The 17,752-nt window shown below is 41.8% G+C and overlaps 1 protein-coding gene across 2 annotated transcripts in view; it reads left to right on the plus strand.

Annotated features, from left to right (window-relative positions):
- The first annotated feature begins 206 nt into the window (after positions 1 to 206).
- The window catches only part of LOC112223631 (leucine zipper putative tumor suppressor 2 homolog), a 45,676-nt gene continuing 28,130 nt past the window's right edge, over positions 207 to 17,752 (plus strand). The window contains exon 1 of one of the 2 annotated variants that reach the window (XM_024386724.2): positions 207 to 616. The gene's annotated coding sequence lies outside the window, so the exon portion shown is untranslated. The remainder of the gene's footprint in view (positions 617 to 17,752) is intronic. The other variant, XM_024386722.2, reaches the window with a different exon arrangement.

Raw genomic sequence — 17,752 nt, forward strand, 5'->3', positions numbered from 1 at the left:
TAGACGGGAACCGGTTGTGCTAGAACAGGTAGGGCAAATGGGTCACTTCTCTTCAGGACAAACCATTTGGATTTTATAATGACGTCACCTGTTAATTTACTTGTGTTTTATAGTAGCCAATGGAAGTTAGAGTGACGTGCCTAGAAGTGTAATATCTTATATTGAAGGTCACTGTCGATGGTTCTGAGAGACTGTTGTTATTGTCAGGAAATCATATAAATTTCCACTTGTCTGTGTTTCACTGCACATTCAGCATCTAAAAAACAGCAGTCGTAGACAAGAGACCCATTCTTCAGTTCACTGGTCATCACATTACTTCAGCCAGTGGTGGTGAAGCTATGGTTGGCAGCCAATTGGGGGCTGGGCTCAGAGTCAGACGGAGACGGAACGGGAATTTTTCTACAAGCATCTGACCTGAACAGTGTGCTGGAGCGCTCACACCAAAAACACGCGCCATCGCTATACACAAGGAGGAAGACACGGAAATTCTACGCTCGAAAAATCGTTTTCGGCTACAAATTATAGATTAAAAATTAGAACACCCGCGCCAAACAGTTTATAAAGAATTTACTTTACTGTCAACCTCCTCCTGAGCTGTGCATCGAGGCTTTTCATGGTAAGTTTTTATTTATTTTAATAACTGGTACAATGGTGCAGCCAGCGTTGCTCTTCTTTCTCGAGCTTGTGAAAATAACGATCAAGAGTGACTTGGTTATAACACACAAAATATGTTGTGTTGTGTAATAATGTACGTTTATCGTAGTTTTTGTTCACAAAAGACAGTCCCATATGGGATTAGTCGAAACGTTGAAAGGCAGCAGTGTAGGCTCAGTCTAACTCATTTTTATTTCTTTTGACGCAGGTGTAGGCTGTCAATTTTATACATTGCTTCTTTAAAAAAAAAAGAACTTGGCTTCTCTGATAAACATACCTATGCATACTTTCATGCATGTCATTTTCATCATGGCAGGTTTGACTGACCTTTTGCCTTTATCAATCAAATGTATTTATAAAGCCCTTTTTTACATCAAAAGTTGTCACAAAGTGCTTATACAGAAACTGGGCCTACAAACCCTAAAGAGCAAAACAAATGCAGATGTAGAAGCATGGTGGCTAGGAAAACCTCTACAAAGGCAGGACCCTAGGAAGAAACTTAGAGGAACCAGGCTCTATTCAGGGGTTGGTAATTCCAGTCCTTGAGGGCCTGATTGGTGTCACAGATTTGCCCCAGCTAACACACCTGACTACAATAATCACCTAATCATGATCTTCAGTTTTGAATGCAATTTGATTAATCAGCTGTGTTTGCTAGGGATGAAGTGAAAGTGTGACACTAATCAGGCCCTTGAGGACTGGAGTTGCCCACTCCTGCATGTGGTGACCAGTCCTAATCTGGCTGTGCCAGGTGGAGTGGAGATTATAAGAGTACATGCTCATTAAGGCCAGATTGTTATTCGATGTTCAAATGTTCATAGAGAACCAGCAGGGTCACACAATATCCTTATGCAGATAAGTTAATAATGAAAGGTTCACAGTCAATAACTGTCTCTGGACAGGGATGCATAATGTTGTCAGTCAAGTTGTTTGGGATGCTTGTGTGGCACAGGGGTGGTGTTGACAGGTAGGATAGAACCTATAATAGGCTATTAATCTACCTTTTAAGGTAGGTCTATTTATTTTGGTCCTTTTGTTTTTCACTATTTAAGACTAATATTAGTGTTTATCAGACTTTACTGGTTGGGTGAGTTTTAGACTATGCAACATCCTGATCCCATGTTGCCTGTATAGCCACTTGTGGGAAAAAAAAGTTAACCATCTTTATTTTATCTTGGATCTGAACGGAGTACAATTCCTTTGTAATTCATCCATACAGGGGTTTTGGGTACTCTTTTGTTGTCGTGTGTCAGACCTTGCTCTCCGTTAAACAAAACTGTTCTATTTGATTTATTAGGATCCCCATTAGATGCCGCCAATGGCAACAGCTAGTCTTACTGGGGTCTGACACATAACGAAATGACATTACAGACAAAAGATTACCATTTACACACACGTTAATGTTTTTAAATGTATGTATCTATCAGTTACACATACATGTCAGTACATACACACAACAAGTAGGTCACATGGGGGAGAGGCGTTGTGCCGTGAGGTGTTGCTTTATTTGTTTTTTGAAACCAGGTTTGCTGTTCACTTGCCCTATATAAAGTGGAAGGGAGTTCCATGCACTCATGGCTCTGTATAATACTGTACATTTCCTTGAATTTGTTCTGGACCTGGGGACTCTGAAAAGACCCTGGTGGCCTGCCTGGTGGAGGAAGTGTGTGTGTGTCATTGCTGTGTGTATGTTGACTATGCAAACAATTTGGAATTTCCAACCCATTTAATGTTTCTTATAAAAAACAAGAAGTGACGCAGCTCTTAGCCAAGAGAGACTGGTATGCATAGTGTTAATATTAGCCCTATGATTACAATGAAGAGCAAGATGTGCCACTCTGTTCTGGGCCAACTGCAGCGTAACTAGGTCTTTCTTTGCAGAACTTGACCATATGACTGGACAATAATCAAGATAAGATAAAAATTAAAGCCTACAGGACTTGCTTTGTGGAGTATGGTGTCAAAGTCTCCTCAATTTCTTCAACAGCCACACCATTCATTACCAGATGCAGCTGAGTTCTAGAACATAGGGAATGATTTGTACCAAATACAATGCTCTTAGTTTCAGAGATGTTCAGGAACAGTTTATTACTGGCCAACCATTCCAAAACAGACGGCAACTCTTTGTTAAGGGTTTCAGTGACTTCATTAGCTGTGGTTGCTGATTCGTATATGGTTAAATCATCAGCATACATGGACACACATGCTTTGTTTAATGCCCGTGGCAGGTCATTGGTAAAATTAGAAAAGAGTAGAGGGCCTAGAAAGCTGCCCTGCAGTACACCACACTTTACATGTTTAACATTAGTTAAGATTCCATTAATGAAAACACTGAGTTTGATTACATTGATTCATTTGAATCCACGATATTGCAGAGGTTGAAAAGTCATAACACAAGTTTTCTAAACAACATTATGGTCAATAATATCAAAGGCTGCACTAAAATCTAATAGTACAGCTCTCAATCTTATTATACATGTCTTACAACCAATCATCAGTCTGTGTATGTGGATAAGACTCTGCTCTATGTGTGTGTGTCTGTCAGTGGAGGTTCTTCAGGGGAGGACCATCCTCAGTGAATTTCAGAAATTAAAATAGTGAATATATTCTCCTTTTTAGATAAAACTACACTAAATATATTCATGTCATCAAATAATTGATTAAAACGCACTACTGTTCTACAGTAGCCTCAACAGCGCTCTGGGATAGAACCATGGTGTAGCCAGGGGTGGGCAATTCCAGTCCTCAGGGGCCTGATTGGTATCAGTCTTTCCCCAGCCCCAACTAACACACCTGACTCCAATAATCACCTAATTGTGATTTCAGTTTAGAATGAAATTGGATTAATCAGCTGTGTTTGCTAGGGATGGAGAAAAAGTGTGACACCAATCAGACCCCCGAGGACTGGAATTGCCCACCCCTGGTGTAGCCGAAGAACAGCTAGTTTCTATCCTCTGGGTACATTGACATCAAAACAAAACTTAGGAGGCTCATGGTTCTCACCACCTTCCATAGAATTACACAGTAATTATGACAACTTTTGGAGGACATCCTCCAAGCTATCAGCGCTCTTGCAGTGTGAACTGACATGTTGTGGACCCAATAAAAGGATCAGAAAATGAATCTAGTACTAAAAGCATAAGCTACAGCTAGCTAGCACTGCAGTGAATAAAATGTGATGAGAGATTTTGTAAAAAAAAAATCTTCTCACTTACCTAGATAGCGAGTAGTTGAACCTACTCAAATACCCGGCTCAAAGACCGAGGAATGCTATGTTAGCTAGCTGGCTATGGATATCCAAAACTGGAACTCTTCTAAGTCAATGTACGTTTTTTGGGTATTATTAATTTATTGCCACTGGGGCCCGCTGGTGTAACTCCTTGCTGTACACTGTACTGCATCATTGTAGCAGGTTTATTAATGTGTTAGTTCTAGTAGATGGCTATGTTGACTATATCGTTAGGTGACAACGATGTAAGCTATGTGTATCAGTTAGTGGTTATGGTGTGAAGGTTTGGCTTGGTAAGGTTTTTTCGCCTAGTCACAGACAGCTGTTGTACTGCGCACTGAAGTCCACAAGCGAAAGGAAAAGGTGAGAGGAGGAGAGCACAGATTCATGAAGGAATTATACAACGAGCAAATCATGGTGTTTGTATGTGGCTGCTATTAAAGTGAACTGTGTTTGTGCTGATCAAGGGTGTATTCATTCCATCGACTCTGTTATACAATGTTCCTTGAACGAAAGCAAACGGAACGAAACTTGGATAAACTTACCTGAATTTTCTAATAGAAACTCTGATTTGCAACTGTTTTATTAATGATAACAGCCCAGATCAGCTAGATGCAGGCAAGAGTGTGCCAAGTGGTATTGGATTTGTCACGGTCTGGATTACGCAAATGTTTCTCTCTTCCTGTTGTAGCATTATCATTATGGGTATAGGGAAAATTTCAGTATCGTGTCGTAGCCTAAACCAATCAATGTTACATTGAGGTGGGTGAATGGAATATGAATGACAGTCATCTAATATGCTGTAATAGAAATAAGGCCATGCTCATAAAGTGTCCTCCCTCATCTTGACCGCGACTAGTGTACAGTGGGGCAAAAAAGTATTTAGTCAGCCACCAATTGTGCAAGTTCTCCCACTTAAAAAGATGAGAGGCCTGTAATTTTCATCATAGGTACACTTCAACTATGACAGACAAAATGAGAAAAAAAATCCAGAAAATCACATTGTAGGATTTTAAATTTATTTGCAAATTATGGTGGAAACTTTTATTGACCAAACACTTATTTTATCTCAATAATTTGTTATATACCCTTTGTTGGCAATGACAGAGGTCAAACGTTTTCTGCAAGTCTTCACAAGGTTTTCACACACTGTTGCTTGTATTTTGGCCCATTCCTCCATGCAGATCTCCTCTAGAGCAGTGATGTTTTGGGGCTGTTGCTGGGCAACACGGGCTTTCAACTGCCTCCAAAGATTTTCTATGGGGTTGAGATCTGGAGACTGGCTAGGCCACTCCAGGACCTTGAAATGCTTCTTACGAAGCCACTCCATTGCCCGGGTGGTGTGTTTGGGATCATTGTCATGCTGAAAGACCCGTTTGGGATCATGCCCTTGCTGATGGAAGAAGGTTTTCGCTCAAAATCTCACGATACATGGCCCCATTCATTCTTTCCTTTACACGGATCAGTCGTCCTGGTCCCTTTGCAGAAAAACAGCCCCGACGCATGATGTTTCCACCCCCATGCTTCACAGTAGGTATGGTGTTCTTTGGATGCAACTCAGCATTCTTTGTCCTCAACACGACGAGTTGAGTTTTTACCAAAAAGTTCTATTTTGGTTTCATCTGACCATATGACATTCTCCCAATCTTCTTCTGGATCATCCAAATGCTCTCTAGCAAACTTCAGACGGGCCTGGACACGTCTTAAGCAGGGGGACACATCTGGCAATGCAGGATTTTGAGTCCCTGGTGGCGTAGTGTGCTACTGATGGTAGACTTTTGTTACTTTGGTCCCAGCTCTCTGCAGGTTATTCACTAGGTCCCCCCGTGTGGTTCTGGGATTTTTTCTCACCGTTCTTGTGTTCATTTTGACCCCACGGGGTGAGATCTTGCGTGGAGCCCCAGATCGAGGGAGATTATCAGTGGTCTTGTATGTCTTCCATTTCCTAATAATTGCTCCCACAGTTGATTTCTTCAAACCAAGCTGCTTACCTATTGCAGGTTCAGTCTTCCCAGCCTGGTGCAGGTCTACAATTTTGTTTCTGGTGTCCTTTGACAGCTCTTTGGTCTTGGCCATAGTGGAGTTTGTAGTGTGACTGTTTGAGGTTGTGGACAGGTGTCTTTTATACTGATAACAAGTTCAAACAGGTGCCATTAATACAGGTAATGAGTGGAGGACAGAGGAGCCTCTTAAAGAAGTTACAGGTCTGTGAGAGCCAGAAATCTTGGTGGTTTGTAGGTAATCAAATACTTATTTTCCACCATAATTTGCAAATAAATTCATAAAAAATCCTACAATGTGATTTTCTGGATTTTTTTAAGTGGGAGAACTTGCACAATTGGTGGCTGACTAAATACTTTTTTGCCCCACTGTATGTGGATACCACAACCCCTATTACAAAAACATGTTTTCCCCCTCATCAATCTACACACAAAGCAAAAACAGGTTTTTAGATTACATTTTTAAAAATCACCATATTTACATAAGTATTCAGACCCTTTGCTATGAGATTCAAAATTGAGCTCAGGTGCATCCTGTTTCCATTGATCATCCTTGAGCTATTTCTACAACTTGATTGGAGTCCACCTGTGGTAAATTAATTTGATTGAACATGATTTGGAAAGGCACATAACTGTCTATTTGAGGTCCCACAGTTGACAGTGCATGTCAGAGCAGAAACTAAGCCATAAGCCATGAGGTCGAAGGAATTGTCCGTAGAGCTCCGAGACAGGATTGTGTAGAGGCAAGATCTGGGGAAGGGTACCAAACAATTTCTGCAGCATTGAAGGTCCCCAAGAACGCAGTGGCCTCCATCATTCTTAAATGGAAGAAGTTTGGAACCACCAAGGCACCTAATGGACTCTCAGACCATGAGAAACAAGATTCTCTGGCCTGATGAAACCAAGATTGAACTCTTTGGCCTGAATGCCAAGTGTCACGTCTGGAGGAGACCTGGCATCATCCCTACGGTGAAGCGTGGTGGCAGCATTATGCTGTGTGCATGTTTTTCAGTTGCAGGGACTGGGAGACTAGTCAGGATCGAGGGAAAGATGAACGGAGTAAAGTACAGAGACATCCTTGATGAAAACCCGCTCAGGACCTCAACCTGAGGTGAAGGTTCACCTTTCAACAGGACAACGACCCTAAGCACACAGCCAAGACAAAGCAGGAGTGGCTTCGGGACAAGTCTCTGAATGTCCTTGAGTGGCCTAGCCTGAGCCCGGACTTGAACCCGATCGATCAAACATCTCTGGAGAGACCTGAAAATAGCTGTGCGGCGATGCTCCCCATCCAACCTGACCGAGCTTGAGAGGATCTGCAGAGAGGAATGGGAGAAACCCTCCAAATGCAGGTGTGCCAAGCTTGTAGCGTCATACCCAAGAAGACTCGAGGCTGTAAATGCTGCTAAAGGTGCTTCAACAAAGTACTGAGTAAAGGGTCTGTATACTTACGTAAATGTGATATTTCAGTTTTTTTTATTTTCAATACATTTGCTAAAAAGTTTTTGCTTTGTCATTATGAGGTTTCTGCTAGATTAATGATGGGGGCAAAAATCATTTAATCAATTTTAGAATAAGGCTGTAACGTAACAAAATGTGGATTCTGTTGGTGCGTTTGTTTTATGGTTTAGCAGTATATGTTCTGCTTTGTATGTATGAAACACCAGGGAGCAGGCTTTAGATGTGCTTCACTGAGGCAATCATCACGCAAAAGAGGCTGCATGTCTTGCAATTAATGATGCTAAAAATATAATAACTCATCCGGGCTCAAGGACCCAAGGGAATTTGAGACTGGATCTGAGAGAACTACTGTAATTTTTGTTGTACTGTGATCAAGTTCATTTGGGTAACCTGCAATACTGTACTGTATGTAGAATTTGTTTGACCATTTCACTTGCTTGGAATAGGGACCAGAACAAAGGGTGAGGTAGAGGGCATTGTCAATAATTGAAAGCAGTGTTTGTCTGTGAGCATTTTGCTGTGTCATGGAGAAATTCCCCTTGTGGGCCTGAAAGATGCTTGGGAAATATGAGGAAGAGGGTTTGTGTTTATTTTAACCTGGGCCCTGTACAGTTTCCTGTTCAGTGGATGACCTGCTTGTGTAAGGGATACTTAGGTTTTTCCCTCGAAAGACATTGAAACTGAAGGTCAAGTCCCTCTAGACTTGCCAGTATTGTCTGTTTGGATAACAGTGAAGGTGAATATAGTGCCATTTTATTTAAAGGTTTGCTGTAGTTAATTTCAAAGGGAGCATCTTGTAAAGTGCTTACACAAGTAATTTCTCCTGTCTTCAGGATCTGTGAGTTGGCTAGTTTGTTTCTGTCCCACTGCCGCATCAACCTCCTGTTTCTCATCGTAATTAGTGATGTTGCATAGTTTCCTTCCCACTCACCTCACCACAATATGTTAAACAGTTTGAAACAACAACAATGCCATGGAGGAAACTTCATGTTCTTTGTACATTTGGGTTGGGAGAAGTCTATGAAATTCCTCAATCGTCTACGAGTAAAGGGAGGTCTGAGCTGAGCTCTGAGGACTTTATCAGACTGAAAAGACGAGCACTTCAGGGAGGCTCGGCCCTTAACCTAAAGGCTAATAAAAGGTTCTGTGTGTGCCTACCGCCTACCTACTTTTATCTGTATGTGTCTGTAAAAGATCTGTCAACAGTACTACTTCCTCCTTTACAATGGATCCCTTTTCAATGCCTGATGACACAGACCGAGGCGGGCCACCGTCTTACCCTCAGGCTTTAGTGATGTTCTCAGCATTAAGCTAAGTGAACAGCTGGGCCACACAGCTTTCTGAAGGGCACTGTGACAGGGGACAGTCAAGGGGGCCGGTTAATGAGGGTTCTCACTCCCTGGGAAAGGTTAATGATGGTATTTTGAGACCAAATGTTGGTATAAGATCCAGATAAGATTTTTTTCATTAAAGGCTGACTGTCATGTATCATCTTCAGGAGGCAGGAGTTTTTGCTGGTCAGGTCACGATGTGGTTAGGATTAACTAATGGGCTTGAACAAAAAAAGTCCATCTGAAATGTCTGGGTTGTATAGTGTACCCCGACGCAGTGCATCTCTGCCTCATGTTGTAAGGAGCTCTCGCACCCTCAACCTTTTGGCTCCAAGTCATCTCCCTGCGTGTCACAGACAGACACAGTATACGAACCCCAATTTCTCCTGACCGTACAAAATCTGTGCTCCACCACCACTGTAACCTCATTACCCTCCATCTTCCTCCAATGCTTTCTCTCCCTCTTCTCAGGCTCGACTTTAACCCGGCATCCATGTAAGCACTTTGACAAGTGGCCCAGGAACTGCTGGGCTGGAGCTGGAAATGAGATTTACAGTTTGGTAAACATTCCCGATAAGACGTCAGACTAGGCGACTAGTGGAATTTGCTACCTTATTGCATTTTTGCACTGACTGTCGATTTGTCACCAGTCTTATAATCTGTATTGATTGAATTTGATTCAATGGATAGTAAAATACAATTTTAGTGATGGTCAGTGCAGTACAGTTTTGCTGATATTGCAGATATTATTACAGAAAGACCTAGAAAGCTAGGACCCAGGGGCTGTTTGTAGTGGACAGGTTTTTTTGTTCTTCTTTGGGCCCAAGCCTGCCTTCTATATTTCCAAAATCAAAGGAATGAGGTCTGCAGATTTCAGTCAATTCGTTTTTACACTACTTAATACCCTGTCTGGGGATTTTTTAAATGTATGTTCTGGTTACTGTAAATTCAGATGAATACAAACAGTATTTTTTGTGATCAAATGTATTTTATTTTGTAATAATAATTGTCAGCAAACATGAATACAAGATGAAGTTACACCCCCCCTTCCCACATCCTAATCCCACCCCACTCGAGACCTAAGGGATCAAATTAAATAAACATACATGTATAAAATAAAAAACAACAACTCAACACATCACAAATTGTTTCAGCGGCAAAAAAACATTGGTTTAAAGTGTGACATGGTATAAATGTTATGTTCTTCCTGAGTGCTTTGTGATTGGGCGGTGGTAGTTTGTGTGATGACATTCACAGCTGGTGTGGGATGGCCTTCATGTACTGTATTACTCTCACTCCTTTTCCCCTGGCTAAAGTTTCTTGCGGTGCCGTGAAGGTATTACCTAGGCCTACGTAACCAGGGTTGTTTGGTTATTTTTAAATATACTTTCTCATTGCTAGGGCTGAGCAATTAACCAACATTTTGGTTTTCATTCAACTAACCAGCCGACTTCGGTTCAATTATTTAAATTCCATTTTGTTCATCTTTCTTTGGGGGGGGGGTGGCGCAACGCACACATTGTGTAGTTTCTCTATAGAGAAATCAGATCAAGCCCAAACTGTGCGATGTACAGTGCATTCAGAAAGTATTCAACCCCCTTGACTTTTCCCACATTTTGTTACGTTACAGCGTTATTCTAAAAAGGGTGAAATTGTTTTTTCCCCCTCATCAATCGACACACAATTCCCCATAATGACAAAAACAAAAACAGGTTTGACATTTTTTTGAAAATGTATTTAAAATAAAAAACATTACATTTCAGTACTTTGCTCAGTACTTTGTTGAACCACCTTTGGCAGTGATTACAGCCTCAAGTCTTTTTGGGTATGATGCTATAAGCTTGGCACACCTGTATTTAGGGAGTTTCTCGCATTCTTCTCTGCAGACCCTCTCAAGCTCTGTCCGGTTGGATGGGGAGCGTCGCTGCACAGCTATTTTCAGGTCTCTCCAGAGATGTTCGATCAGTTCAAGTCCGGACTCTGACTGGGCCACTCAAGGACATCAGAGACTTGTCGCGAAGTCCCTCCTGCGTTGTCTTGGCTGTGTGCTTAGGGTTGTTGTCCTGTTGGAAGGTGAACCTTTTACCCAGTCTGAGCGCAATGGAGCAGGTTTTCATCAAGGATCTCTCTGTACTTTGCTCAGTTCATCTTTCCCTCGATCCTGACTAGTCTCCCTGTCCCTGCCGCTGAAAAACATCCCAACAGCATGATGCTGCCACCACCATGCTGCCACCACCATGCTCCACCGTAGGGATGGTGCCAGGTTTCCTTCAGACGTGACGCTTGGCATTCAGGCCAAAGAGTTCAATCTTGGATTCATCAGACCAGAACTCTGGAGCTCTGTCAGAGTGACCATCGGGTTCTTGGTCACCCCCCTGACCAAGGCCCTTCTCCCCTGATTGCTCAGTTTGACCAGGCCGTCAGCTCTAGGACGAGTCTTGGTGGTTCCAAACTTCGTCCATTTAGGAATGGAGGCCACTGTGTTATTGGGGACCTTCAATGCTGCATACATTTTTTTGGTATCCTTTCCCAGATCTGTGCCTCGACACAATCCTGTCTCTGAGTTCTACTGATGATTCCTTAGACCTCATGGCTTGGTTTGTGAATGGTGGTTAATTAAGCAATAAGGCCCGAGGAGGTGTGGTATATTGGCCATACAGTATTAAATGGTTACTAACGTAATTAGAGCAGTCAAAATTAATGTTTTGTCATACCTGTGGTATACGGTCTGATATCACGATTTTCAGCATTTAGGGCTCGAACCACCCAGTTTATAATAAGTGATAAGCAGTAATGGGCAGTCACTACCATCTTGGGACTTTTATTAATTGTTTTATTCTCGCATAATGCATTGTTAAAAAAAAAAAATAGATGACCCCAAAGCCTAAAATAGCATTTTTCCTCATGAGGACCGGCAAAATGTCCCCACTGGTCCGAATTTCCCTTGTTTTATTACCCTTGTGAGGTCTGGTACCCACAAGGATAGTTAAACAAAAAAAAACACATGCACACGCGCGTGCGTACACACAATGGATAACAGACACTGGTCAGGTGTAGGTGACCCTTTGAAAAGCAGAACTTAATAGCAGTTGTCCTATAGGAAGAAGCTGTTTATGAGATTAGGTTTGATGGGTGAATTGAAGCAAATCGTGTTGTAGGTGGTAGGCAGAGGGTGATGCACAGGGCCTGTCGGAGCAGAGGGCTACATGGGGCGCAGACGTGTCATACCGAGGGGAACTGGGTCTGAAGTAATTAGTTTGGAGAGGCGGTCTGCCTACACTACTGCCACACACACACACACACACACACACACACACACACACACACACACAGTTTCAGTAGCCCACTGTGCCAGGGTGGGGTGGAAACCAAGTCGGCTTGAGTTGTTGACTACCATATTCTTCTGATCTCTGTGTTCTTTTCAAATCACCAAGGAAGGAAGTCCTACACTCCACATGATCCTTGATGCAGAATGTGTAGTGTTCTCATATCCCATTTGTGGCTAATGTAACAGACATCCTAGTTATTCAAGTACATTAAAATGAGCATGTGCTACGACTATGGGAGTATCTATGCAATTCGTGTCTAATGATATTCCCTCCCTCCTCGCCAGCCACTTTAATGTACATTGGAATTGAATGGAATTTTCCTCTATCCTCTGTTCTCAGGACAGGGGAAATTACTGAGGTTTTGGCTGTAATGATCCTCAATGAGGAAGGATCTCATAGAAAAATAAACTGAGATTGGGACATCTTGGTGCAGAATGCTTTTCTTCTCATGTAGACATCCCTCTTTTCCCTCGTATAGGATAAGCATGCCAGTGTTCTCCTGGACAGATGCCCGAATAATCTGTGTGCCATTCCTTCCATAAACAAATGCTCTCCATTGGACAGAATGACAAATGTACAGATGTAGGATCTTTAATTTGAGCAAAATATTCCTGTAGTAACAGGATTGGAACATTTAGTCCTGTTGCTTGATCTGTGGTTACGCTATTATCTAGTCAAAATGAGGCTACATGAAATGTGGAATAATGTCAATATAATATAACTGTGTGTTAGTGTAGGTTTTCAGTGAATTTATGTAAATCACAAAGCTCATCTGCATAAACATTTCCAGCAACAAAAGATGAATCAAATTAAGATCCTACATCTGTACAAATACTTACAGTTCAGACTTGCTCACACAACCTTGACAGGGGCACCTAGTTTGAACTGTTTGTATTGGAGCTGGTAGAAATGAACCCTAACTGCTTGTCAAGGCTCAGATTTGGAAAATCCTCCTAATGGTTAAGGTTAGAATTTTGGGTGAAGTAACTTGATCCTAGATTGGTGGTTAGCAAAACCTCTACCACAAGTGTTTACATTACAATCATGTACCAACTGTTGTTTCATCACTTCCTTATTCCCCCTTTGTGGCCTGTGGTAAGGGTGTGGTCCCATCACTGCTTGTCTGAAGCCATTAGCCTGATCCCAGATCTGTTTGTGCTGTATAGCCAACAAACTCCTTGGCACACAGCTGTACAATAACAAACCCTTGTGGTGCGTGTGACGGCAGTGTTTGGACTCAGAGGAAGTGGTGGGCCACCGCCTCTTATCCTGTTGTAGAATGTAGACCTCCACTATGTGGAGAACCCTGGCCAAGACGACCCCCACCCCCTAATTACTTCTCTTCCTGTGCTACATCAAACTTAATTGAAAAAAAATAGCATTTAAACATCTGAAGATGCATAACAGTGAAATAGACAGAATTAGACATGTAAAAAACATAAACAAATGTTTTCAACAGGTAATTATTAGCCCACTTTGTCTCTCTAGACTTAAGGGTGTTTTAGAATGATGGCCATGATCTAAAAAGGATTTGTAGCCTATGTATAGTGTGGAACGCAGTACACGGGGAACTGAGATACAAGGTATAATCTGACTCTGAAGGCTCTGTTTTTGGTGAATTTTGGACGATAGATTGCTGGCTGTCCTTCCTGCAGATTATAGGGCTTAATCTGTCCTCACTTTTTCTCTCCGTTCCTCTAAACCCCAAGCGGTCAATCAACGCAGTCTGTTTTTAGAAGATCTTGACATCTGGTTTTTGGAGGGCTCTTGTCACGCATCCCCCCCACACACACACACACAATCTAGGTAATTGATGGTTTGCCAAAAATATGTTAATCCAATATTTTATTAACTGAACAGTGTAAACTTTTGACCTAGAATGGAATGATTACATACACTACATGACCAAAAGTGTGTGGCAACCTGCTTGTCGAACATCTCATTCCAAAATCATGGGCATTAATATGGAGTTGGTCCCCCCCCCTTTGCTGCAACAACAGCCTCCACTCTTCTGGGAAGGCTTTCCACTAGATGTTGGAACATTGCTGCAAGGACTTTCTTACATTCAGCCATGAGCATTATTGAGGTTGGGCACTGATGTTGGTCGATTAGGCCTGGCTCACAGTCGGCGTTCCAATTTATCCCAAAGGTGTTTGATGGGGTTGAGGTCAGGCTCTGTGCAGGCCAGACAAGTTCTTCCATACTGATCTCGACAAACCATTTATGTATGGACCTCACTTTGTGCACAGGATTTTTGTCATGCTGAAACAGGAAAGGGCCTTCCCCCAAACTGTTGCCACAAAGTTGGAAGCACAGAATCGTCTACAATGTCATTGTATGCCATTGTATCTCACATTTAATTTACATTACATTTTTATATATTGCTTCTAAAATAAAATAAAATCACATATTTTAGATTATTAATTTCAAACAAGGGCATTAGCATGAGAAGAACTTACCAGTCCAAAACATGTCCTCTCCGTTCAAAAAATATTCCTCCACTTGGGAATCGCTAAATTAATCGTCCTACAACCAATCTCTGTCTCACTTTTCCGATCAATTTCTTCTAAAACTGTGTACACCTGTATATCTAGACTTCGTTTTAGCTTTCCCTGACTTAGTCGCCATACTGATTGATATATAAACAGCAGAATCTGCGCATTTACCAAACAATGCTGTGCGTAATATGTGTAGCTCCTTCCGGTATAAAACTTCAATCCCGAATGACTCTCTTTACGTTGGAGTTTACTACATGGGTTGGTCTTCCAACACAACCATTGCGTACTGCCGTTTACCTCAGCTCATTGGCGATCTACCCAGCTAGGATTTCAAGACGATCAGTGGTCATTGGGTTAAAATACAGTCAATCAACGAAACAGTGGTCATATCATTGGTGCACAGTGATGTCATTACTTGTTGTCTTCAAATCGGTTTCTTTCAGTCAATACGTTCCGCGAAATGGCCCATCAGGTTTGGTTGTGTTGCAAACAAACCAGTTGATTGCAATGAAACCAATCATGACTGGAAAAGTCACGTTTTGTGTGGGTATTTGTCCCGAATGTGTCGTCAAATGGAATGAGACGGAATTCATGACACAAGCGGTTCACAAAATGTTTCGTGTTAGGCTATAAAGACGGATTTTATCAAATAAAAGATAATTCATTGTGTAACAATGAGCATTGGGATTGCAAACAGAGGAAGATCGTCAAAGGTAAACTATTTATTTTAATGCAGATTGTGATTTTGTTAGGCTGTGCTGGTTGAAATAGTTTTTTTTATGGTGCTCTATCCTCAGATAATCGCATCGTATTCTTTCGCAGTAAATCCTTTTTAAAAATCTGACAACGCATTTGGATTAGCAAGATTCTAGGCTTTCGATACATGTGAGACACTTGTATTTTCATGAATGTTTAATATGACTATTTATGTAGCGATCACCGTATGTTGTGGAATTTCAGCCCGCTACCGGGTTCCGTGCGCAGAGAGGTTAACAGGTGTGCCTTGTTAAAAGTTAATTTGTGGAATTTCTTTCCTTAATGCATTTTTGCCAATCAGTTGTGTTATGACAAGATAGCATTGGTATACAGAAGACAGCCTTATTTGATAAAAGACAAAGTCCATATTATGGCAATAACAGCTCAAATAAGCAGAGACAAACATCAATCCATTATTTTAAGACATGAAGGTCAGTCAATTCGGAAAATGTCAAGAACTTTTGAAAGTTTCTTCAAGTGCAGTCGCAAAAACCATCAAGCACTATGATGAAACTGGCTCTCATGAGGACCACCACAGGAAAGGAAGACCCAGAGTTACCTCTGCTGCAGAGGATAAGTTCATTAGAGTTACCAACCTCAGATTGCAGCCCAAATAAAGTAAGACACATCTCAACATCAACTGTTCAGTGGGGACTGTGTGAATCAGGCCTTCATGGTCAAATTATTGCAAAGAAACCACTACTAAAGGACACAAATATTAAGAAGAGACTTGCTTGAACCAAAAAACACGAGCAATGGACATTAGACTGGTGGAAATCTGACCTTTTGGTCTGATGAGTCCAAATTTGAGATTTTTGGTTCCAACCGCTGTGTCTTTGTGAATCGCAGAGTAGGTGAACGGATGATCTCCACATGTGTGGTTCCCACCGTGAAGCATGGAGGAGGTGGTGTGATGGTGCTTTGCTGGTGACAGGGTCTGTCATTTTTTTAGAATTCAATGCACACACTTAATCAGCATGGCTCCCACAGCATTCTGCAGCAATAACCCATCCCTTCTGCTTTGTTCTTAGTGGGACTATCATTTGTTTTTCAACAGGACAATGACCTAAAGAGATTATTTTGTTGAAACAAGGCTAGTTATTCACACTAAAGGTGCAATTGGGTACCATATTATTCATGACTTTGCAAAACAGAGCATTAACCAAATACTTCCCCTTTTTAGGTTTATAAGGCCTTGCAAACACCCTTAGTGTTTCACTAAATCAATCAATACAGCTTACGTATCCAAGTGCACCCTTGAATATGAACCTGTGAACCTCTCTCTTCAATAAGATATTTTAACAGATTGGAGATAGTGAGAGCGATCTATCCTCCATCCTACACTCCTGACAGATCTGGGATTCGAACTGGTAACCCTCTGTTTACTAGCCCACCTCTTTAACCTCAAAGCTACCTGCCACCCCAAGGTAGCCTGCAATAAAGGCCTGTCGGTGGTAATGGCTCACTGAACAGGTCATTGAGAGGTTAGTGTTATCGATGGCTGTCTGAGGGTGCCTGTTCAGCAGATTAATAATGTAATGCAATGGTAAACAGAGGGTTCGCAGTCTCTTTTTGCTCTCTCGCTCTCTGCATGAAGTTTAATCCCCCTCTATCTGGCAGCTGGTAGGGCAATAACGTGGATTACTGATTCCAATCGATTCAGAGTAGGAGTTGAGAGAGGGCTGGCACAGCTAAGCACCTGTTAATGGTCCGTGTGGGCCAACTATAAACCTCCAGGAGTTACTATTATGTTGTCAAATCATCCAATATGTCTTGTAGCACCTCTCTCCCACACACTGTGTACCCAATGTGGTGTTACCCAACACGGGCATTATATTGCCACAGTGTGATATTTCTGAAGCCAGTATATCGTCATGTGGCTTGAGCTGCATTACGTGTGGGAAGCCACAGTCTTCTTAACACTTCCATCTGTTACCAACATATTTACTCTGCCTGGCTTAAGGAAAAAGTCAATAAATAGGCCGAAGAACAAATTGCAATATTCCTCCGCTTGTAATATAAGAATCGAGGGCTTAGCGAACATCTCTGATCCTGCAAATATCCAGGATATACACTGTACACTGAGTGTACAAAACATTACGAACATCTGACATAGACTGACCAGGTGAATCCAGGTGACGGCTATGATCCCTTATTGATGTCACTTGTGAAATCCACTTTAATTGGTTTAGATGAAGGAGAGGAGACATTTTAAAGATGTTTAAGCCTTGCGACAATTGAGAGCAAGACAAAAGATTTATGTGCCTGTGAACGGGAGGGCTGGGCATGTTGATATCCTAACGTTCCTCAACGTTATGCCCTATAATGAACTAGTGATGGATACTGTAAATTGATTAATAGAACATCCGAACGGACGTCAGTATTTGATTACTTGAGTGAGTGTTCATTTTTGGAGAACATTTTTCACACCTATTTTAACAACGAAAAAGCTTTATCTAAATTACATTTAAATGATCCTTGTGACATTGTTACG

The sequence above is a fragment of the Oncorhynchus tshawytscha genome, linkage group LG24 (genome assembly GCF_018296145.1).
Source record: "Oncorhynchus tshawytscha isolate Ot180627B linkage group LG24, Otsh_v2.0, whole genome shotgun sequence".
Lineage (NCBI taxonomy): Eukaryota > Metazoa > Chordata > Actinopteri > Salmoniformes > Salmonidae > Oncorhynchus > Oncorhynchus tshawytscha.